At 45.6% G+C, this 25,108-nt stretch overlaps 1 protein-coding gene across 6 annotated transcripts in view; it reads left to right on the top strand.

The window, feature by feature from the left end:
• The window catches only part of TCF20 (transcription factor 20), a 200,220-nt gene that overhangs the window by 30,076 nt on the left and 145,036 nt on the right, over positions 1 to 25,108 (top strand). For 4 of the 6 annotated variants that reach the window (XM_080971883.1, XM_080971882.1, XM_080971876.1 and 1 more), the window contains exon 2: positions 2,946 to 3,011. The gene's annotated coding sequence lies outside the window, so the exon portion shown is untranslated. Of the gene's footprint in view, positions 1 to 1,760; positions 2,089 to 2,945; positions 3,012 to 25,108 lie in introns of those variants that run through there. The other 2 variants (XM_080971884.1, XM_080971879.1) reach the window with 1 other exon arrangement.

Here is a 25,108-nt window from a genome sequence, read left to right as displayed (position 1 = left end):
GATTAAAAGAAAAACACAGGGCCTTGCAGAACCTTCAGATCTCTTAATTCCTGGGAAGCCAAGAACTGCAAATTGACTCCTTAAATGCCAAAATCTAGGCACACAGTGACCCCCGCTGTTCCCCTCTATTATCGATAGAGAGAGTTGTATTTGGAAAGGAAAGAGAAACAATGTTTGCACGTCTGGGTTTGGCAAGGGCCTATGCAGTACAAGAATCAGGCTAGGAAACGCAGATATCAAAAGCCAGGCCACAGAGCAAGGCTATGGACCAGGGGTCAGCAATCTTTTTCAGCCGTAGGCCGGTCCACAGTCCCTCAGACCATGTGGTGGGCTGGACTATATTTTGGTGGGGGGAATGAACGAATTCCTATGCTCCACAAATAATCCAGAGGTGCCTTTTAAATAAAAGGACACATTCTACTCATGTAAAAACATGCTGATTCCCGGACCGTCCACGAGCCGGATTTTGAAGGCGAATGAGCCACATCCGGCCCCCGGGCCTTAGGTTGCCTACCCCTGCTATGGACCTATTAAGGGAGGCACAGATTTCTCCCTGACCCTTCCAAAAAGCCCCCACCAGCAGGTTATTTAACGTTGTGTATTTACTATGGATAATTCAGGGGTGAGGGGAACCTTTCTTTCCACTTTCACCCTCTCTCCGTTTGTATATTTCTACCAGCATGCTTCTCTAGGCTTAATTCTTGTTTAATATCTTAGTGTCTTTTAATGACAGCGGGAGCTGCAGGTTGCTCTCTGTGGGAGGCAGTGGGAGGCTGTGCTTGAGGTAAAGAGACTTGATTAAATACTGCTTTTCTGTGCCATGATTCTTTTCCTCCTTGTTAGGGGGGAAATAGTAGATATTCTTGCTATATTAATGTATATACCGGTAGCTTCATTTGTTTATCCATCTAATATAAGGGGCACATCAAAGTTCTTAGTATGGCACATACATTTAGTTTTCTTAGCCAAGCGAGAATTGCTAACAGGAACTTGCTTTTGAAAATCTTGGTGGGAGAAATTGGGCACCATGTTAGGAAGCCAAATAGGTGATATTTCGGAAGTTCCTATACCCACTTCCATAGCTCTCTTCTAGAACGTTCCATGGGCTAAGAAAATCAGGGGAGAGTCTGCCTCAGACTACAATGTTTGTGCCAGGAGAGAATATATCCGTTTTCTAGAATAGTTCCTGCATATTTTTGGAAGAAAATAATCCCCCACTTCATAATTGAGTGGTAGAAAGGAGACAGAGATGACACATTTAATATAGTCTAGGCAGGGGGTTACATTTATTTGTGTAAACAGTGGTTTAGAATTCACTGTGCAGTCCTTGCCTCTTCAGCTAAAACACTGTTTAGGTGGAAAATGAAATTAGCCTGGTGGTCGGAATTTTTCCCGTGAGGACACTCTTTGAAACAAATCTTGCGATGCAGACCTTATTACTCCAGGGGGAGGAAGTTGACCGAACTTGGGAGAGAATCGAGAACAGGGCATTGCAATCTTGCAGTCATGCCTGAGAGTGTATTGATAGAACTGTGGAATCCAGGGGAGCAGCATGGCAGGAGACGTGCCAGGCTGAGCGAGAGATACACTGAAAGAGTTATGTGGGAAGATTTGCGGGTCAGAGCTGAAATGCCCTGACAGAGCGACGCCGTGGAGAAATTTGCACAGTGAGAATCAGATTGGCTTTTGTAGAATGAAATGCTGCGTAACTCATGTCAGGGAAAGAGAAGGGAGACAGAGAGAAAGTGCAAACAACGGCAGGCTCTGTCTGTCTGTCTGTCTGTCTCTTTCTCGCTCCCTCTCAGGGTCTGATTAAATAGAGCTGCCAGAAGAGGTCAGCCCTTGTTGACTTGCTGACAGCTTGGGTGGAAGGCGATATGATTTGGAAGGGAAGTGATATTGATCACATATTAAAAACAAAACAATCCTCTTCCAAGCCGGGTGATAATGAAGTGAGGGTAGCTGGTTTTTAAGTGCTTCCTAAACATCCATGGAAGGAGGAGGGGAGGAACCCAGGCATAATGCGAATGTCAGGAGCTGGCAAGGAGGAATCCAGTTGCTTCTCTTTCCCAGCAGCTGATGTTCAAGGTGGGTATTTATTTGCCAGAATGTTTTTGTTCTCTCAGGTTTAGCTGGTAAATCAATGGCTATTAGCTGCCAGAGATAAATGCAACATCCATATTCAGTGTACCTCAGATGCTGGGAGCAAGCCACAAGGGACAGCTACCCCCATCTTGCTCTATTGGTGAGCTGCCCTAAGCAAGGATGGGAGACAGTGTGGGACTGTGAGACTCTTCGTCTGATCTGGCATAAGCAGCTCTTATGCAGCTGCCTGTGCCTTCACCATATAATGAAGGGGCTCTTGATTCAAGTAACGCTGGGCTTAATCAAGGTGACACGCTCCATATCTCAGGGAAGGGACCTTCTTTTATGTTGGCTGAGTGACAGCTCTTTTTCATGACTACTGTATATATTTTGCATAAGGAGGAAGATATCGGATACGATTTGGTTTGGATTTCATAGCATACTTCTATTTGCATTTCCTGCAACACTCTTTAAATGTACAATATGCTTTATAATTTTTCATCAGTTCTCAAATCTGGTAGTAGCGATAGTGACTTGCCTAAGGCCATCTAGTGAGCTGTGGTCTGAGCTTGGATCTGCTTGTCATTCTTTTTCATTCTCCAACCCCATCTTTCCTTTAAGATGCTCAGAGTGCATGGGAGTGCCTCCATTTCATCCTCGGAATAACCCAGTGAAGGGGGCTAGGGGAGAGAGTGACTGGCCTGAGGCTGCACAGTGAACTGCATGGCTAGTAGATTAAAATATATGAAATAATAGAAAGATGTAACCTCTGCTGGTGCTTAGGTATTTTTAATCCGATAGACACATCTTAACAGTTTGCATTAACTCTCTCATAAAAGTTCTTTCTTATTTTCTTTTAGTGACTTCTCTGCCTCTGTTTTGACAATGATCCTCAAAGGACTTTTCCCTTCTTCACAGAGGATAAGGTATGAAATAGATATTTTTTGTTGGGGATATTTATAATGCAAAGTGTATATAAGACTTAACCTTGCCTAGTATTTGTTTAGATTGCTGGAAGGATGGATTGATAGTTATTGTGAGCTTCAGGGATCACTTCACAGAGTGCAGAGGTGAGGAACCTTTGGTGTAGAGAACCTTCAGATGTTCCCATCTAGTGCTTGGTCTCTGCTGACACCACACCTCCTACAAGGCTTCCTCTCCCAAGCCAAGCTGCTCATTGGCCATGTTTTTCACCCCCCTTTAGTAGTTTGCCTAGGTGGAGTGTGTCCTTGAACAGTGATAGTAACTCTGTCTGAATGGAGGACAGAGAGGGGATGTCCATGTGTGTTGAAACAAGCCTACCATAGAGAGATAAAATGGACATTAGTTGCTCTACATGTGTTTTTATTGCTATTTTTGTTATCTGGTCTTGGGCTGTAATAAAGATTGATGATCATTAGTTGCTCTGCCCACTCTTGCCTCTGTCTTCACCCCCCACTGGTATATGTCCCCCAGAAGGTTGCCTTGAAAGGAATGCAGTTCTCAGGCTCAAAAGGTTATAACCCAATATAGCGTATACATACCAAAAGGGAATGTGTGTGCATGGCATACACATTATTACAGGTGCCTATATACCAGGGCACTGAAACTGGAAGCAGAGGCCTGCTGTACTTATATGAATTGGCTAACATGCACTTGTTGCGGTATGGTGTGTGAGGTGGCTGTTCACTGATTACTGAGGCAACAGAAATCTTAAGGCTTCTTCATTAAAATATTTATGTCGGTCATATTTAAACTAGAGAAATATGGAAGCAGAAGCTTTTAAAATCAGATGCAATTAAAATTCTTCTCCTCTTCCAATCTTCCCTGAAGTTGCCGCTTTACTCTTCAGTTACATTCTGTTAACATGGATGAGACCTGAATTTCAAATGGAATGAAGCATAAACCAAAATGTTTTGAAACAGACTTTCAGCCCCTCGAAGACCTACTTTTTACAGTTATACACTAAGGCACAAATGCAGCAAAGCCTCGTCTCTTGCCACCTTGTAGATCAACATTTCAAAGTCTCATGCTCCACAGCTGCTATAGCAACTCCTTTGGGTTCTGGAAAAACATATACACTAAAATACATCAAGCTCTGCTACGCGTATCATAACTCAGTTCCTTCTTTTGGGTTGCCTGTCAAATCTGAGCTGCTGAGTTTAATAGAAAAGGCACTGAATTGATTCCTGAGTGTCTATATAAAGATTCACATAAAACCTGTTAGCAAAGAGTTTGAAGCTGATCCATTGGTAGGGTCTCCTGGCCTTGCTTATGTAACTCCTGTTTAAAAAAGGGAAGTGCAGGTCAGTAGAAAATGACTGGTGACATGTGTCTCCTGGAAGTCTGGAGATAAAAAGAGGCAGAAGTATGGCTCATTTGCTAATCTAATAACTCCCCATCCAGATTTTCCCTGTATCTCCATCTCCTCACTTGTAGATTTCCCTCCGACCCTATTTTGCTGTCCCTTAAGTGGCATCGAGGGGTGTAGGGAACTGCAGTCAGTAAATCGCATCCAACAATTCACAGTGGCTGCTGCTAAATCAGCTAGCTGAGCACCTGCTGTCTGAAAGCTAATGGAACTGAATAGCTGGGTTTTCAATCTTAAAGCAACAGAGACAAGTAAAAGAAACAAACATCACAGAATGTTATACAGTCTGCCCTAATTTGGCTTACGAAAACATCAGAAATGTTTCTTTCTTTTTAGTGCAATAGAAAGGGCAAACCCAAACTTCTAAGCATGAGATGGACTTTTAGTAATTGTATGCTTGATCAGGTAACCTCAGATAACAGCCCCCCTTCATCACTCTGTTTCTATGATCAAGTGGGTATTCTGAAGCTGAAAACAGCTAAATGTGAGCAATAGGGCCAGGCAATAACTTTTTCAACATCATGATATATAACCAGCTAAACATTGCAATATATTGATATATCACGATTTCTGAAATAAGGAAGGAACTATGCAGAGGCGAACAGGACAATGTCCTGGCAACTGCTACTACTTAAGGGTCTAAAACTGATTATCAATCACCTCATGGTCACTTTCAGCAGCAGGCAAGCCAAAATGCATCCAAATGAGACTTTTGGGTTTGGGCCTGGCTACCAAATGGTGGTATTCAGGCCAAAGGATGCTAATGAGTCATAGTGAATACAAATAATCTGGGACTGCCACACTGCCAGCGGGCTTGCTAAGCGGTGGCAGCAGCAGCAGCATGGCTGCGGCAGAATGAACAATGGTGGGGGAGGGGGGAGCAGTGGCAGCCTGGCAACAGTGCCATAATAATCAGCAGCCTGCAAAACCTTGTCGTCTTGGCAGCAGTAGTAGTGGCCTGCAAGGCCTTGTGGCAGTGGCAAAAGTGGCAACAGCCTGCAAGGCCTTGTCATGGTGGTGGCAGTAGCGGTGGCCTGTGAGACCTTGTGGTGGCAGCAGGAGATGGTTGTAGAAGCAGACATGGCCTGTGAGACCTTGCTGAGGCAGGCTGCCACAGCTTCTCCCACCACCTCCCACTACCTACAAGAGGCCTCGCAGGCCACCGCCACTTCTTGCCACCATGGCAAGGCCTCGCAAGCCCCATTGCTTGTGTTGCCATGAGGTCTTGCAGGCTGCCACTAGTATTACTGCCATCTCCCATTGCCATCACAAGGTCTCACAGGATGCTGCTACTGCCGTCACCTGCTACCACTGCCATGAGTCCCTGCAGGCTTCTGCCACAAGGACTCGTAGGCCACCGCTGCTTCTGCTGTCAAATCCTGTCGCCAAATCCTGTTGCCACTGCGAGGCCTCGCAGGCCAATGCCATTACTGTTGTCACTTGTCATCACCTCCGCAAAGCCTTGCAGGCTGCTGCCAACACTCCTTGTCACTGCTGTGAGGCCTTGCCGCTGCCTCCAGTCGTGTAACTGAGTGTGTGATTATTGATAATATTGTCATTTATCTGTTTTAGACGCCTAAGTAGTAGCAGTTCCCTGGACATTGTTCTGTCTGCCTCTGTGTAGTTCCATCCTTATTTCAGACATTGTGGTAGCTTGCAGTGTTTAGCTGCTGATAACATTGCAGTTTTTAGCTGGTGATATTGTGAGGTTTAGGGGTGATAATGTTGCAGTGTTTAGCTGATAAGGTATCATGATATTGAAAACCAGGTATCGCCTAGCCCTTACACACATTGTGATTCACAATATATTGCCAGCTCAAATATTACGAAACAATTATCATGATGTGAACTTCAAATCAGTTTTGGACGATATATCAATATATCACCCAGCCCTAGTGAGCAAACAAGCTAGGTAATTAGGGGAATCTTAATTTACCTCCTTTAACCTGGAATAGATAAGTATACAGTTGAGTTGCAACCTTGCATGTGGTCTTTTGTCTTTTCATTTCCTTAAAATCATCTTACCATTTCAGTTTAAAGCCAATTTCAAAGTTGTTAGTGATTTTTCATCATTTTTTCCACTGTGTAGACCTTTGGAAACACTTTCCTGTTTTTGTGACCATGACAGGATATCCCATGGTAGCCTTCTTTACTCTCTGCTGCACAGTGTCTTATTACTTGCATCGACTGGGGTTTTTTGGATGTGTGGAGTATGTAATGCCTTAATAATGCCAGTTTATTTGCAGTGTGGCAGTGGATTAACTGTATGCATATGATCTTATTTGCAAAAGCTGCTGTAAACTATGGGATAGAAGTATTGAGCAAAAAGTCTCCAGACAGTTTTGAAATTAATATCTTTTTTCTCTCTTGGTAAATGAGACACCTTATTGGGAGAGAAATTCTGTATCTTTACAAGCCAATATCTCAAAGGTAAAAAAACAACCCCTGGATTTTTGGCAAAGTAAACAGTAGCGCTGAAATAAATGGCAGCACAATCGTGATATTGAGCATTCAGAAGTGGGTGGAATTTACAATTCACTGCACATACATACACAGAGTAGCATGAGAGAGAATAATGCAATGCGGCATGACTAAATCCTACCAGAATTCCATGCCAATGTAAACAAGGTTTTTTGGATCAGGATAACACCACCAAATAAGCTCTCAGGTGCCCCAGGCCATTGAACAAGCCCTTGCTGAGGGTGGCTCATGGCTATTCAGTAGTAAACTTGGTCTGTAATTGTGATGGGACGATGAGCTGCTTGTGTGTAAAATCCTAGTCCCTCAGAGTTTGGTCAAGTTTGCAAACCTCTGTCTGTAACGGAGCCCCTTAAACATGGCTCCGTCAGTCGCTGGCAGATTCCGACAGTGGTTGCTTTCGGAATCGCTTCCAACATAAAAGCTCCTTAACGGAAACACGTCTTCTGGACTCTCTGCGTGACAGTTTCCGGCGAGGAGTGGGTGTCCCTACAGGAGGTCCTGAAACCTCCCCACTGTTTTCGCTGGAAGTGTCTCTGAGCCATCCCTCCAGCTCCCTTTCCCTCAGCCCAGCTCCTCTCCCCCTACTGGTTCCCTCTTCAGCTGCTGAGTCTCTCCCAACCTGTGTGAGCCCTTTCACTTCCCTTCCTTCCGATGGCAGTTCCCTGACATCCACCTCCCCTCCAGGGCCCCCTTCATCCCCTCTCGCCCCCTCCTCTACGGGCGGTGAGGAGGCAAAACCCCGGAATGAACTTCCTTCATCTTCCGATGTCCCGAACACTTCTCTCCACCTGTTGCGGTTCCTGGTCTCGAAGTACTCCTCCTCCTCAGAGTCCATCTCCCCTTCCCCTTCCGATTCCGAGAATCCTTCCAACTCCTCCTCCTCATCGGTGGTCCCAAAGTATTCCCTCCGGAACCTCTCCACAGGCTGAGGTTTCCTTGGGAACCTTTGATGGAACGTTTCTATCAATACCTCGTCATTGATATCTTCTGCCATTACCCAAGTGTTTTCTGACTCCGGTTCTCCTTCCCACGCTACCAAATACTCCACCTGATCCCCCTTCCATCTGGCGTCGAGGATTTCTGCCACATGGCTGCTGCATTCCCTTTCTTCTATGACCGGTCCCCGAGTGGCCATCCCTTCTCGTCCCCCCTCATACGGTGACAGTAACGACCTGTGAAATACTGGGTGCAGTTTCATGTGGTTGGGTAACCGGAGCCTGAAAGCCACTGGGTTGACCTGTTGAATGACCTCAAAGGGACCCAATCTCCTGGGTCTTAATTTCTTACAACCTCCTTTGAACGGCAACCCTTGGGTTGACAGCCACACCCTATCTCCCACCCTTATGGTTTCACCTTCCCTTCGGTTCTTGTCTGCCTGCCTCTTGTATTCTTCCTTCGCCCTTTCTAAGTTGAGTTGGAGCTGACGATGGATTGCTTCCATTTCTTCTACAAAATGCTCGGCTGCCGGGACACCCCATCTCTCCCCTTCTCCCCCTGGGAAAGCCCTGGGATGACACCCATAATTAGCCAAGAAGGGGCTCATCCCTGTGGACACATTCTCGGCATTGTTGTAGGCAAATTCCGCCAGCGCCAACTTTTCTACCCAGTCATTCTCTCTGTCATTGACATAACACCTCAGGTATTGCTGGAGGACCCCGTTTGCTCTTTCCGCCTGCCCGTTGGTTTCAGGGTGCCGGGCAGTCGAAAAGTTGACCTCCACCTGCAGTAAGCTCATGAGCTTCCTCCAGAACCTGGACGTAAATTGTTTTCCTCGGTCTGAGACCACCCTCAATGGCACTCCGTGCAACCTAAAAATGTGTTCTACAAATAACTTCGCTGTCTCTTCCGCCGTGACTGCATGCGAGCAGGCTACAAAGTGGCACATCTTTGTTAGTAGGTCTACCACCACCATGATGGCTGTTTTCCCCTTGGACTTCGGCAGATCAGTCATAAAATCTATCGACACTGCCTCCCAAGGTCGTTCTGGGGTTGGTAAGGGTTCTAATAGCCCCGCCGGTGCCCGCCTCTCCCCTTTGGCTCGCTGGCATTGCTCACACCCTCTTACATACTCCCGTACATCTTCCCTCACCTTAGGCCACCAAAATTCCCTGGTGACCAACCACATGGTTTTGTGTTGTCCAAAATGCCCCGCCGTGGGGCTGTCGTGCAACTGCTTGAGTACCCTCCCCCTTAAGTCTCCTTCAGGGATATACAGTGCCCCTTTGTAATACAAAGCTCCATTTCTTTCCTCGAAACCCCCTGGTTCCTCTCCCTCACCCCTAAGACCTCTGAGCTTATTCTGGGCGTATTCATCATTCTCTGTTTCCTCTACCAGTTCTCTTTGTCCCACCAATGCCGCCCCACACACCCAGCGGTCCTCTGGAATGACATGTCTCTCTTCGGGTGCTCCCTCCTCCTCCAAATATTCAGGTTTGCGTGAGAGAGCGTCCGCCCTAATGTTCTCTGGGCCTGGCACGTAACAAATCTCAAAGTTAAATTTGGAGAACTCCTGGGCCCATCTCACTTGCCGTTGGTTGAGCACTCGTGCCGTCCTCCAATACTCTAGGTTCTTGTGGTCAGTGCACACTTGCACCTTATGTTGTGCGCCAATTAGCAGGTGCCTCCATCTCCGGAACGCCTCATGAATGGCTAGTAGTTCTCGGTCATACACCGTGTAGTTCCTCTCGGATTTGTTCAGCTTTCGCGAAAAAAAGGCACACGGTCTCCACTCTGACTCCTCCTTCCCTGGCTGCAGAAGCACCGCCCCAATCGCTCTGTCTGATGCGTCAGTTTCCACTCTCATCGGTTTTTGTAAATCCACATGCAGGAGTTGTTGTTCCGAGGCGAAGGCCCTTTTTAGTTCCTCAAATGCTCGCTCCGCCTCCTCAGTCCAAACGAACTTCTTCTTACTGCTGAGACAGTCCGTAATGGGCGCCGTCAGGTGGGCAAAGTTTCGGATGAACTTACGATAGAAGTTCCCAAATCCTAGGAACCTCTGCACATCCTTCCTTGTTTTGGGTGTTTTCCATTCCAGCACCGCCTGGACCTTGCCGGGATCCATGGCCAATCCCTTGTCTGACAGGCGATACCCCAGGAATTCCACCTCCTTGGTATGAAACTGACACTTCTCCAGTTTCACCCACAGCTGGTTGGCTTGCAGCCTGCTCAACACTTCTCTGACGTCTCTCACATGCTGCTCCTCATTCTCAGAATACACCAACACGTCGTCTAAGAAGGCCACACAATTCTTGTAAAGCAAAGGCCCCAGGACGTGGTTCATAAACGATTGAAAGCACGCGGAGCCTCCTTGTAGGCCGAAGGGCATAACTAAATATTCAAATGCCCCCAAAGGGGTGAACATGGTGGTTTTCCATTCATCCCCCTTCCTTATTCGTATCAGGTTGTACGCCCCCCTTAGGTCCAGTTTAGTAAAAATCTTTCCCTTCCTGACCCTTGTCAAAATGTCGTCAATCCTGGGCATAGGGAAAGCCACTGGTTCTGACACTGCATTTAAGGCCCTGAAGTCACACACAAGCCTCGGCTTGTTCGTGTTTTTTTTATCCACAAAAAACACTGGGCTGCCCCCCACCGCCCTGGACTCTCTGATGAACCCTCTCTTCAGGTTCTTGTCAATGAACTCTCTTAGCTCCTGCATCTCTCTGTCTGACATGGCGTACAGCTTGCCTACAGGGAGCTGTGCCCCAGGGAGTAAATTGATTTGACAGTCAAAGGGTCTATGCGGGGGTAATTGGTCAGCTTCCCTTTCGCTGAAGACGTCGCGGAGATCTGCGTATTGTCGTGGTACCTTCACGTTCTCCGTTACTTCAGTCCCTGCTAGGGTGGCTTGGGCCCCTGCCAAACCCTTTCCCTCTTTGCAGTGTTCTAAGCAATGTGCTGAACCAAAAGAAACCACTCTCTGATGCCAGCCCACCAGCGGATCATGTAACGCTAGCCAGCTCATCCCCAATATAATGGGAGCTCCTCCCAAGGTGGCCACATTAAACGCTATCAGTTCGGTGTGCCTTGCCACCTTCATTATCATTGGGACGGTCTGCAAGCTGACTTCTCCTCCCAACAGCTCCCTGCCATCGATCGTGGTCACCTGCAGGGGGTTGCTTAAAGGGATCGTCTGTATCTGGTGTTCAGCTGCAAACTCTTTGCTCATGAAATTGCAGGAGCTGCCTGAGTCCAACAGCGCCTTTATCTTTAGAGGGTGTCCGTTTGGCAGCTCTAGCGCCACTTCTATCACTAGGGCGGGTTTAGGAGGTTCTGGCGTGGGCACTTTCACTGCTCTTTGGCCTGACTGCTGTGCCCCGACGGTGGCAGCCAGGCGTTGGCTTTTACTTGCTTCGGTATTTCTTCCTCTCTTCCCTCCACAGCTCCTACCATCCCTTGCCATTCCTTCCTCTGGGGGCAGACTCTGGCAAAGTGACCTGGCTGTTGGCAGAGATAGCATTTCCGGGCGCCTTTTCCCTCCTTCTTTCCCCCCTCACTGGGCTTTGAAACTGCGCGCGCGCGCGCTGTTCCGATTTCCATCGGCTCTGCCGGCGGGAAAGTTGGCTCTGGAATGTCTGGAATGCGGAACTCCTTCCAACGTTCCCCCTTCCCTTCCCGCCTCTCCAATGCTCTCGCCTCCTGGCGCGCTCCTATGGTCAGCGCTGATTTGGTCAGCTGGTCCATAGACTCCGCCCTGGGCGCCCGGGAAAGTTCGTCTTTCACAGCCGAAGAAAGCCCTTCTTCAAAAAGCATTTGAATGGGTTCCGCCGATAGATCCCACCCCAATTTATGGATCAACATGGTGAATTCAGTCCAGTACTCACGGACAGATCGGCTCCCCTGTTTGCAAGCCATTAACTGTCTGCGGACCACTCCCTGTTCAATATCGCTGGAAAACATCAGATCCATGGCGCGAAAGAACTTCATCGTGTCCTTTAGGACGTCACTATTCGCTGCCATCAGGGGTCTAACCCAGTCTCTCGCCCCCTTTTCAAGATGCCCAATCACGAAAGCCACTCTTGATTCCTCGTCAGGGAATTCATCAAACTGCAGATTGAGGGCATATTGCATCTCTGTCCGAAAGCCATGATAGTCTTTGGGCTCCCCCCCAAACTTCTGCACCAATCCTGGTACCTTTCTGACGAGCTGGGTGTCTTTCCCCTTTTTGTCTGCATCCTGAGCCCTCCTCTCCTCAAGCCTCGCCGTCTGCAGCGCTAGCTGGACCTCCAACACCCGGTACCTTTCTTCCAGGCTTGGACCCGCTCCAGCTCCTGCTTCTCCGGTTCCGGCTGGGTTGCTCATGATGCCTTCTCCTGCACAAGCTGCTCACGAAGACTGTCGGAATGCTGTGATGGGACGATGAGCTGCTTGTGTGTAAAATCCTAGTCCCTCAGAGTTTGGTCAAGTTTGCAAACCTCTGTCTGTAACGGAGCCCCTTAAACATGGCTCCGTCAGTCGCTGGCAGATTCCGACAGTGGTTGCTTTCGGAATCGCTTCCAACATAAAAGCTCCTTAACGGAAACACGTCTTCTGGACTCTCTGCGTGACAGTTTCCGGCGAGGAGTGGGTGTCCCTACAGGAGGTCCTGAAACCTCCCCACTGTTTTCGCTGGAAGTGTCTCTGAGCCATCCCTCCAGCTCCCTTTCCCTCAGCCCAGCTCCTCTCCCCCTACTGGTTCCCTCTTCAGCTGCTGAGTCTCTCCCAACCTGTGTGAGCCCTTTCACTTCCCTTCCTTCCGATGGCAGTTCCCTGACAGTAATGCTCAACTGCTGAAATGTTTCTGATTCAATAATGTTTCCTTGAAATTAACCAGTCTTCTTGTATTGTTGGGCTTTGTGCATTGTGAAGATTGTGAGGAGGGGGGGAGAGAACCAGGAGAACGGTAGCCTAGCTTGGAGTTTAAAAAGTCAACTGCACTTGATATCTTGTATAGATCTTGAAACCTATTATTTGCAAAACTACTGTTCAGGCCTACCTTTTGAGGGGCGGCTTTGCCTCTAGATGAATCTTGTGCATAGAAATTAATTTTGCTAAAACAATCCCTCTCTCTTCTGTTGCCATGGTAATGTGTCCCTCCTCCACTGCTGCATCGTCTTCTCGTAGCTTCCCTCAACATCCTTAAGTCCTTACATACAGTATATGTATATATATTTCTGACTTGTTTCTGGCCAGTCTCTTATAAAAGAAAAGAAAAAATCAAACTGACATGAGTTCTGTGCACCCTATTTTTGTTAAATAATGGAGTTCCACTCCTTCACTATCTAATTCACTAAAGGATAACACTAAGAACTGTACTAGACTGGTGGCTAGCCAGAACTTGTGAACAGCGCACAGCAAAATGGATAATTTTAAGCAAAGGAAAATGTTTATTTGGGGTGCGGTGGGGGAAGGTAGAGAACAAAAAATAAGGCACGTTTGAAACCTCCCCTACCCCACAAAATAACATGGCAACTTGTCCAACTTGGACAGACCTATTGACATGGGGTGGGGAGATACACCATTTCTATTCCTGTGAAATGGTTGTTGTATCCCTGGTGGGGAAGAACACAGAAAATCCCCAAATGCCATAAAGAGGGAAGACACGCTCCCCAGCATCCCTCCAAAGCCCACCAATCAGGGACTGTGCTGATGTGACACCCACATACTGTCCACACATGGAGGGAGCTAGTTAACTCACCCCCAACACACGCACTGCATCACAACACGCATAACATGCAAAATGATGCTGCAATGTCCCCAATCTGTTAATCTAGTGAGTATATTTTCCCCCTTGGAGGTTGCATGGGAGATACTGCTCATAACTGTTGAGGGGGGAAAGCTCGATTCACTTCAGACAAGAAATAGAGTATTCACAAATGGCAAACTTGAAGGCAGTTGCAGCAGTCGTCCTCTGTGTTATACAGCTCTGTTTGCGCACCCATAATTGTAATAGTGACTTGAGGGGTGCTGTGAGGTGTTTGAGGTGCGTTTGTGTCTCAATATCAAGACATGGTGCCTGTAAGGGTTCCAGGAAGTGAAGCATTGGCAATACATTCAGATTTCTAGAAATGTTCTGGAGACAGGTTGCTTGTTCAAAGTGTTCCCATTGTGTGAAAAGTGCCCTTTGCCCATAGTTCTTTTCACCAAACTTGTGATTTATTTGTGTGCACTGAGCTAGAGACAGATAGTTATGTGCCCAGTGACCTCCATTTATATACTGGTTGTAGGAAGCAGTGGAGTTGGTGTTGAGATCAGTGACTTTATTCTTGAAAGCAAAATGCAAAACTAGAACATCTCTAGTGATAGTATCTGGAATCTAAACAGGTTATCACCCCGGATGTAAAACCTTCTTTTATATGAGCAAAACTACCGTATTTCTTGTGTAGCTAGTGATCTTGTAAGCCAGGAGTATTGGAAAAATCAATCAAAAACATTTGAATTACATTTCAAATCAGAATAATCAATTTTAATGTTTAGATTTGATGTCTAATGTATGAACTAGGAAAAGGGGGTACAGGTGCAATTCCCAAGACTCCCACAGTGCCATGTGTGTCAGGAAACTGCAAACTGAAATAGAATAATGATCAGAGAGCTGGTTGTGAATGGCTCCCCATACGTATTTCAGAGCAACAATGTTCTCTCTCTGAAAGCTTAACCTTTTGGCTCTAGCAGGAGTGACAATACAAAAATGCCTGTACTTTGGTGAAGAGAAATGCTAAGAATAATAGACAGAATAAGATAAGACTGTTTCCCTCACAGTCACATTGCACCCTGCAAACTGACTTTGTTTCTGGTGAGGTGGAATGAAAAAGCTGCAGCAGAAGTCTGATAGGAATAAAGCTTGTATTTTGTGCTCCCCTGTCGCTCTGCAGAAACTGTTTATTTACTGACCCAGTTAGCAGAGTGGTTTTTGTTATCATGAGTGATTCAGGTACATGAACATAGAAGCACCCAGAGCAACAGGAAGCAGCATTTTCCATGTGACAAAGGAGGAGTGACCTGCAATCTTAGTCTCAAAGGATTTCTCATATGGTATACAACTTATAAAAACATAAATTCATTTTAAACGGGGCACTTTTTCACGTGGGGCACAGTTAAACTATGGAAATAGCTCCCAGGAGATGTAGTAATGGCAAGCAACTTGGATGGATTTGAAAGAGGATTAGGCAAATTCATGGAAGATGCTGCTAGCCATGATGTCTGTGTACTCCTTCCACTCGCAGAGGCAGTAAGCCTCGGAATACCGGTTGTGGGAAGCACAAGTGGAGAGAGCACTGTTGTACAAGTCTTGGCTTGCAGACTTACCATAGGCATGTGCCTGGCCCTGTGAGAACAGGATCCTGGGCTAGACTGGTCTTTGGTCATCTCCAGCAGGGTGCACTTTACGTTTTTCCACTAATGCTGTCATCAGTCTTTTTGCTGGTGTAGAAACAGCAAATGCAAAAATTCCTGCTGCATACAAAGCAGATGCCAATCCTACTATTGTTTGTGACTCTGTACAGGGCAGAAGCAAAACAACTTCTTTATTTCTACTTTTAAATGTTATCCGTAGAGGCAGTTCAAAAAAGTTGGAGGTCATGGCTTTTTGGTATGCATCGCTGTCTTTTACTATGGGGCCCTTAGCTTGATGAGAAGCAAAAGACAAAGATGTTAGTCATTAGACAGTCTGTTGATATTTTCCCAAGAATAGGGAAAGTCGTCCGGACTGCAAGGTCAAATTCACCAATTTGTCCCCTATTCTTACATTCTTCTTCTGTTGTCGTAGTGCTGGCTGATGGCAGTGACACAGGGAGAGAAGTAGCAACTGAACAGTGTGGAGCATGAGCGTAGCCAGGATTTTTGTTGGGAAAGGGACAGGACTTTGGGGAGGGGGGCAAACCAGACATGATTGGTCAGTTAAGTATTTCTTTTGTTTTACTTGATGGGGGGGAACTGCCCCCGCCCCCTGGCTACGCCCATGGCATGGAGGCAGGTGGTGCAGAACAGCAAGAAGGGGAGAGGAAGAAGGCAGCTGTGGGAGTGGCAGGTTAGTGGGGAAGACATGCTGTGTGTTGTGTAGGGGATTTGGCTAATTGTCCTAATATGGAAGGGCAGCTGCTGATGGCCATGTGTAGATCTAGCTGCCAGAGAAGGGAAGCTACTACGAGCTCTGTGGAAATTACCAGCTACCACTGTTGCTAATACAGTGGTGCCTCGGGTTAAGAACTTAATTCGTTCTGGAGGTCTGTTCTTAACGTGAAACTGTTCTTAACCTGAAGCACCACTTTAGCTAATGGTGCCTCCTGCTTCTGCTGCACCGCCACTGTGCGATTTCTGTTCTCATCCTGAAGCAAAGTTCTTAACCCAGTGTAATATTTCTGGGTTAGCAGAGTCTGTAGCCTGAAGCATATGTAACTTGAAGCATATGTAACCCGAGATACCACTGTACTGCAATCAGTTATACTAAGTCTCTGAGTGCTTATCTTTATGTAGACAAAAAGACACCAACCCAGAATCTTGGGCAATGTTACGTTGAAACAAGAGTGCATCTGGGCATGTGCAAAGTGTCTTTACTTCTAACAAAGCCTTTGTTTTACTTGTAACAAAGTCTGCATGTATTAGGAAGAGCGAGCATGCTTCTATAACAAGTGCTATAACTTAAGTGGCGGTGCAATTGTGTGTTTTTTTTTTCAACAACTGGGAGTGGGGGAGTAATTCTCATCTTACTCTTCCAACAAAATGTGTCATTATCCTTTGCATATATGCTCAGAACTAGGTCCCATTATGTTTTCAGTGTGATTTAACTCTCAGGTAGGTGAAGTTTGATATTCTTTTCTATTGTGGGTGGTTGGAGGGGAAGAAGTTTGCATTTGCAAAGCAGAAAACAAAACAACCCCCCCCCCCTAAAGTAGATACTCTGTCTGGCAAGCAAACATGAAACAAAACAGAAGGAGAGTGTATGTTTTAAATTGTTTTATATTTTTTGTGGTGGTGGTGAGGGTGGTTTGCATTCACCAGTGGATGCAGGAGGGGGAATAGTATGGCCTCTTGACAAGAGAAGAGGCTTGGAGAAGTTTGTGTGTTTTTTTCTGCCCTGGAGCAGGCGAAGGAGTTTGTATCTTCCACTCACATCCAATATCTTTCTTCAAGTTTCTCTCCGTTTGCTCTTAATACTTGCTCAGCAGCCAGGCAAAAAGCTGAAAAAAAGATCCCCCCTCCACCAGAAATGATAAGACATTAGCTACCTCAGTCTCCTTGTCTGCAACAAACAAACAAACAAACAAACAAACAAACAAGAAGTCTTTTACTCTCCACTGTTGCTGCAATGAAGCTAGAGACACTGTTTCTTCCTCTGTTGCCCTTCCCTCTGCCTTCAGACTTCCTTGCTCATTAGCAGCAGCTGCTGCTGCAAACCGAAATGGCATCAGTTCTGAGAGTCTCTTGTTTTAAGGTGGGGGGATGGGACCAAAGCAGGCATGTGTCACTTAAAAACAAAAACACCAGCTGGATTCCACTGCATAAGCCTACATGGTTTGTGTCCAGGATGATAGTCAGGGTCTGTCTCCTCCCATAACAGCCTGCCCTGTTCCATCTCCCCCGTGTCTTGCCCATGGCCAAGGGACAAATGGTTCAGTCCTGAGAAAGGGCCCTCCACGTGACTGTGCCAAGATTATGGATCATTTTACCTTCTGAGCTCTGTCATTCTGCCCTCTCTAATTTGTTTTGCCACCTCGTCAATACTTTTTGATTTCAAAAGGCACTTGACCTGCTGGGTGGATAATTTTTTATGTGGCAACCCCTCATTTTAACATGATTTTTTATACGCTCTGCCGGTCTGTATTTTATTGGTTTGCACTGTTTTTATTGTTTTTGTTTGATTTTTTAAAATTGTTTTCACCGGATATAAAACAACCTGGAGCAATGCAGATACATTGGAAGGACAGCATACAAGTACTGCTGCTGCTGCTGCTGCTGCTGCTGCTGCTGCTGCTGCTGCTACTACTACTACTAATAATAATATATTTATACCCCTCCTCCATCTGGCTGGGTTTCCTCAGCTACTCTGGGTGGCTTCCAACAGAACACTAAAAACAGAATAAAACTTCAAACATTAAAAACTTTCCTAAATAGGGCTACCGATAGTTGTTTATTTCTTTGACATCTGATAGGAGGGCATTCCACAGGGCAGGCGCCACTACTGAGAAGGCCCTCTGCCTGGTTCCCTGTAACTTCGCTTCTCGCAGTGAGGAAACTGCCAGAAGGCCCTCAGCGCTGGACCTCAGCATCCGGGCAGAACGATGGGGGTGGAGACGCTCCTTCAGGTATACTGGGCCGAGGCCGTTTAGGGCTTTAAGGGTCAGCACCAACACTTTAAATTGTACTCAGAAACGTATTGGGAGCCAATGTAGGTCTTTCAAGACCGGTGTTACATGGTCCCAGTGGCCACTCCCAGTCACCAGTCTAGCTGCCGCATTCTGGATTAGTTTTAGTTTCCGGGTCACCTTCAAAGGAGCCCCATGTAGAGCACATTGCAGTCGTCCAAGCGGGAGATAACCAGAGCATGCACTACTCTGGCAAGACACTCCATGGGCAGATAGGGTCTCAGCCTGCATACCAGAAGGAGCTCGTAGACAGCTGCCCTGGACACAGAATTGACCTGTACCTCCATGGACAGCTGTGAGTCCAAAATGACTCCCAGGCTGCGCACCTGGTCCTTCAGAGGCATAGTTACCCCATTCAGGACCATGGAGTCCTCCACACCCACCCTCCCCCTGTCCCCTAGAAACAGTACTTCTGTCTTGTCATGATTCAGTGTCAACCTGTTACTCGCCATCCATCCTCCAACTGCCTCCAGGCACTCACACAGGACCTTCACTGCCTTCACTGGTCCCAATTTAAAAGAGAAGTAGAGCTGGGTATCATGTGCATACTGATGAACACCCAGCCTAACTTCCGGGGTGGCGCCATCGGCAATGGCGGACTCCCTCTGATCTGGAGGGACTAGCTCCGCACGAAACGGGTCTTTTCCGCTACGGCGAAGCGGGGACCCTTTCAAAAATCACAGGCGGATGAAGCCTGTGACCATGGGACTCGGCGGGCGCCCTTAGCGCCCCCCCCCAACCCGCAAAGGAACCCACTAACGAGCTCCGAAGCGAAGAGGGGGAAGTGGCGCGGTGCTGAGAGTCAACTGCTTTTTCCGTGGAGCGAAGCTGCATAGCCGTTGCCGGAGAGCACTGCCTTTTTCCTGGGACAATTTGGCTTCTAAAATAATCACCCGTAAGTACTTAAATTTCGGACAATTGGACTTTAAATAAGGACTTGCGAGCAGAAAGGAATTGGACTTAAAAATTTACTTTAATTTGGCACTGAAACGGGAAGGTCTAAACAGGAAGTCAGCCTTCCGTTTCTTTGTAGACAGAATAAAGCAAAGACAAGGTAAACTAGAGCTCAGAAAATCGCTTCTAAAAGATTAACTTTCATCATTTAAAATTGTTGAACCCCCCTTCGGAAGCAGGAGAAGAAGGGGGATCTTTTTCGGACTGTTTAAACCTGCAGAAGTGAGTTTAAAGTAAAGTAACTTTCCACTGTCCTGATCCTGGAGCGGGGTGTCAGGACTGACGTTTGAAGCTCATTGACCAGAGACAAACGTTTTTGACAGATAGCTAAAAGAAGAGAAACATAGTGATTCCACTGTTCCCTTTCACATTTTAAAGGAACAAATATTGACAAAATATCTGAAAAAGGAAACTTTGTTGCTAGATTTGTCCTTAAAAGAAAGAACAAATAGACTGTGAAACTGTAACCAATTCCAGGGAGCTTGCAGCTGTTACAGATTACAATCGTGGGAATAGACTTTTGACCTTGTAGGACAATGTATTCAGAAGCTCTGTTGTGTGTTCTCTGTAAAACAAATGCCCTACTGGAACAGTTAAATGAGAAGACGGATTTGATGACTAATGCGGTCAGAATTTTTGAACAGGCAGTGAGAAACTATATGGAGCCCACCCAGGAATTAAAACAGGAGTGTGCCCTGACAGAACAGATGAGAGAAGAGGACGTTGCTGAATCTTGGGTGCCAGAGATGGAGGGAGCTGTGGCCCTGCAGGAACATGAGCTTTTGGATTTGACAAATGAACTTGGAAAAAGCCAGATTTGGAAAAATAAAGTTTGGACTGGTTTGGAAATGGGGGGTTGGATAGACCCCCCTATGCAGGGATGTTTGGACTTTCCAAGTCTGGCAATGGGCCGTGAGATGTTTGGGGCTGTGGGGGCTCTTAATTTTGGAGGGATTCTGAAACATGTTTTTAAATACCACATGGAGTTTAGTCTGGACTATGGAAAAGGGGCTGATTTGTTGAAAAGGGTCAAAAATATTACCAAGCTGGAGTTCCCACGAGTGAAAGGAGAATATGAAGAAGAGCCGCGGAAGCGACATGGAAGAGACTTAAGGGCCTCGGATATAAGGTTACCAGGTTAATGCGCTAGATCAATGGGATAAAAAGGACTGACAAAACCCGGGACCAGGAGGAAGGGACGCTGGATGAAGATTGGATTGTTTTTATTTCTTTTTTTTTATTACTAGGATTGTTTTATAAAATTGATGAATGTCAGAAAAATGTTGGAACGAAATTACTTGGCTCTAGTAAAAATGTTTAAAGAATTAGGTAAGAATATTATGGTTATGAGAAGTTGGTAAAAATAAGATTTAAGTTTAAGTTTTAAGGTTTTCTATAAGATAAGATGAAAATAGATTAAGGTAATGTAATGACAGAATATTATGAAATATGGAAAGGATTTGCTGTGATAATTAATAACCAGGATACAAAAAAAGGGAGGAGGAGGAGGTCAAAGAAAGAAGGTAATGAAAGTTGAGGATTCGAGAATGATGGCTTTGTTTTTGTCTGTTTGTGGTGTATTTTTGGTTTTTTTTGAATTTGTATTGTTTGATGTGGTTTGTTTTTTCTTTGTTTTCTCTTTTTTCTTTTTCTGCTTTGTTCTTTTTTGTAATTCTAAAATTTTTTCAATAAATATCATTTAAAAAAACAACAACACCCAGCCTAAACCCCCGATGATCTCTCCCAGCAGCTTCATGTAGATGTTAAAAAGCATGGTGGAGAAGATGGAACCCTGAGGCACCCCACAAGTGAGAGCCCAGAGGTCTGAACACTTATCCCCCAACACCACTTTCTGAACATGGCCCAGGAGGAAGGAGCAGAACCACTTTATAACAGAGCCCTCAGCTCCCAGACCCTCTAGACGGTCCAGAAGGATATCATGGTGGATGATGTCAAAGGCCGCTGAGAGAGCCAGCAGAACTAGGAAACAGCTTTCACCTTTGTCCCTAGCCCACCAGAGATCATCGATCAGCATAACCAAGGCAGTTTCAGTCCCATGATGAGGCCTGAATCCCGACTGAAGGGACCCAAATGGTCTGCATCCTCCAGGCATGCCTGGAGTTGTTCAGCAACCACCCACTCAATCACCTTGCCCAAGAATGGTAGATTTGAGACTGGGCGATAGTTGACCATATTGGCCGGGTCTAAAGATGTCTTTTTAAGAAGCGGTTTAATAACCGCCTCTTTCAGTGGGTCTGGGAAGGCTCCCATAGGTTATGTACAGAAACTGGATTTGGAATGGCTATGATTAATAGCACCCAACTGTGGCTTTCCTGGCTAATTTGGGAAAGTTGGAGTGTGTGTTTCTAGGCCTCAATAGGAGCACTTCTCCTACCCTAACAAGCTCTGGATTTGTATTCACAAACAAATGTAATTAACTATAAAGTACAGTAATCTGAAAAATATAGTAGTTTGAAATCATTCATACACATTTTTGAATATGTACAAAACAAGCAAGAGAAAAATCAGGAACAAAAATTACAGTAAACCCACATCCTCAATAAGTATAGAAAATTGTTGGATATAATACCATTTATGCACCGTACAGCTTATTTTACGCTCTTCCATACATTCAAAGGCAGGTAAGCAATGGTATTGATTAGAGAACCTGGGAGCTTTCTTTCAAAGGTGTATTGAAAAAGAATGATTCCCACTCTCCTATCAAGACAGGAAAATATTTTAATGAAAACATGACATATAATTGGACACTAATGCAAACAAAATGTTATCTGTGTACGTTAACTTTTAACAGAGGGAAAACAGAATGAACTACCTACATAAAGAACCATGAAATAGTGAGAAAATACTGCAGCAATGCATGGAGGGATAAGTAGAACTAACATCTTCACTCCATAGCAACAGAAGAAATCAGTAACTAGGGGTGGAGCAACAACAACCAAAGAACGAGTACAAAACCAACCATGGGCTTCTGTATTATAGCACTATATATGGGCAAATTTTCTCACATTTTCTATATGGTCAGCTGGTCATCAGTGTCCACACAGAGCTAAAAGGTATCTAACGATGTAACATAGTCAAAAATTTAAGCTGAAGTAGTGATATGTTATATTTCATAGGTGCCCAACCTACAGTCATACCTCATGTTACATTTGCTTCAGGTTGAGCGTTTTCAGGTTGCGTCCCGTGGCGGCCCGGAAGTACCGGAAAGGGTTACTTCCGGGTTTAGCCACTTGCGCATGCGCAGATGCGCAAAATGATGTCATGCATAGAAGCGGCGAATCACGACCCACGCACACACAGACGCTGGTTGTGTTCTGCTCATGTTGTGAACGGGCCTCCGGAACGGATCCCGTTTGCAACCAGAGGTACCACTGTATAGCAGTTTGGTATCACAAGCAGCATAGGCAGCAGGAATTTGTGGCACAGTATGGGAGCCTGTGGGCCTAATTCTGGCTTGAATTCAGGTCTGCATTCAGGCCTGTTTCCCTTATGCTGACTCATGTCTTTCTCACTTATGCTTCCTGGTCCCTGGTACAGTAGATTAGAGGCAAAGCAAGACCAATTCATGGCAAATGCACTGTAGCAGGCACTAGAATGGTATTACCTCAAAATTAAGAGGTGCTCCATATTGGCAAAAAAGGTTGACCACCCTTGTGATCATTAAATTATAAATAAACAAAGTGTATACTGATTCAACAAATACATTATCTGTAATCGATAATACAACAGTTTCAGAACAATAGCCAATAGGAACAATTTTATCTCTCTATACACATACACATCATAATCCATAATCAAAGTAGAAAATATTTATTTTAACCATAACCAATAATTACTACAGAATTTCCCCCTAATATTCAGTTTATCATAATTATCACTAAATACCTATAATAATAGCCTTTGTAAGTTATGGGAGAATTTGTTCTGTACCTATAAAGCAAATGCTGTATTTTCATTAATGTCTGTATTATAGTTCTGCTTCATATAAAGAATAAAAGGTATCCAAAGCTGATCAAAATTTTGCTTCTTTTGTTTAACTTCCCATAAATATACTGTTTTGATTAATTAATCAGTTTTTAAAAAATTAAATACATACTTTAGCCCACCCTTAATTGTCTGTTACCAGGAGAGGATGAGAGGTTAAATAGCTCTGTCAAATGTTGGGAGAAGGGGAAAATTGGGGTTGGGAGAGAGTCAGTGTCCACTGCTAAGAGGAGCTCTGGCAGAGGGTGGTGAGTTTTGCCCCAGACTTACATTTCATCCTTTCTCCTCCTTCCCCCATAAATCAGGTAAAATGCTTCCAGTTTTGCCACCTACAAATGGAGTGGTATGACAGAACAGTATTTTGGGATGGCTTTTCTCACAGCCCTGTCCTCACAATTACTTGGAAATAAAGGCTTTTTAGTGTATTACCTGAGTTTGCCATCGCTGTACGCTGGCTCCCTTGGCCAATAAAGCGAGATGAGCGCCGCAACCACAGAGTCGGCCACAACTGGACCTAATGGTCAGGAGTCCCTTTACCTTTTTAATTTAGCTGGGAGCTTCAGTCAATTGTGGCTTTGTGATTAGCATGCCTATATAATAATACACACATTTCCAAACATGTGTTTGTCCTGCCCACACATCACATTTTTAGGTGTACACTTAAAATTTCTTTGTGTACACCTGAAGAACATATGTGTGAAGCAGCCTTAAATCCTGATGATTTCAGTGATCCTTAAACCCACGTTGCTGTTTATTAAGGTTATAAATGTGTTAATCTTCTTTCTGTAGGTTACACATACTAGATCTTTGAGCCTTGAAACGTTTGTCTTCTGGACTCTTTGAAGCTCCCCTGTATTATTTCCAACCTGTCAAAATGAAAGGGTGGGGGGATGAACTCTTTTACTTCAGAGTAGTCAATCTAGAATAATTAGAAACCCTTGGTTCTGTTCTCAAGAATCACAGATCAGCATTAAGCCCACGAATTGGAAACGTGAAAAGCGCCTGTCCTCTGCCACTCCTCATTTTATGTGCAAAAGATGGGGAAAGTCCCCCGAAGGGAACCTCGTCAGGATTAACAGGTGATCTTGAGCATGCAGTTTGAGACTACAATGCATTGAAGCCCTTTGTCTTGGCTGGGTTCCAGTTTGGATGAGTACTTCTCTCTCCCTGTCTGAATTTCCCGTTTTTTATTCCAGCCCTTGATAATCTCCAGCCCTCCCAGCTTTGTATGTGTAATGCGGGTGGCAGGCGGAGAGCCGCTGTCTCCTTGTAGCCCCCCAGATCTCTGCAAAGCTCTTTGGGGATAAAAGGGGCTGTTTAGAAATGTAAAGGTGTTACTCAACACCTCTCTGGCTTTGTAATATCCCCTTTAGGCGTTTTCCGAAATCTACTGTCTCAGTGTGCATTTGGAATAGAGTGTGTGTGTGTGTGTGTGTGTGTGTGTGTGTGAGAGAGAGAGAGAACACGTCTTTCCCCATCTCTCTCTCTCTCTCTCTGAATAAGAAGAATGTGCTGAGCCCTCTGGCTGGGAGCCAGGACTCTCTGTGGAAGTATAAATCGACCCATCAGGGGAAAGGGGGGAGAGAGATTAACGTTGGCCGTCTTCATTAGTGGGTCCCTTGAGGAAGCCGGGGCTGCCAGGAGCTGTGAATGAGACCAGCTGGGGAAGGGAAGGGAAGATTCGCGGTTTTTATCACTCCCTTTAGAGTCTCCTGAGGAGAGGAGAGAATGATAGCGGCGGAAGGACATAAAATGAAGGAATGAGCCCAAGCGTTGTAGCAGAGCGCTTGCTGCCTCCTGATTGGACGAAGGGGTATTTGGCTGCTAGTCCACTTCTCCAATCAGTGCCCAGTGAGCTGTTTGGACTACTTGGCATGCTAATTGGGAGAAGAAGAGA

The sequence above is a fragment of the Podarcis pityusensis genome, assembly GCF_964106645.2.
Source record: "Podarcis pityusensis genome assembly, chromosome: 10".
In the NCBI taxonomy this organism is placed as follows: Eukaryota; Metazoa; Chordata; class Lepidosauria; order Squamata; family Lacertidae; genus Podarcis; species Podarcis pityusensis.
The sequence above is the reverse complement of the archived record's forward strand: the minus strand, read 5'-3'. Positions and strand labels throughout refer to the sequence as shown.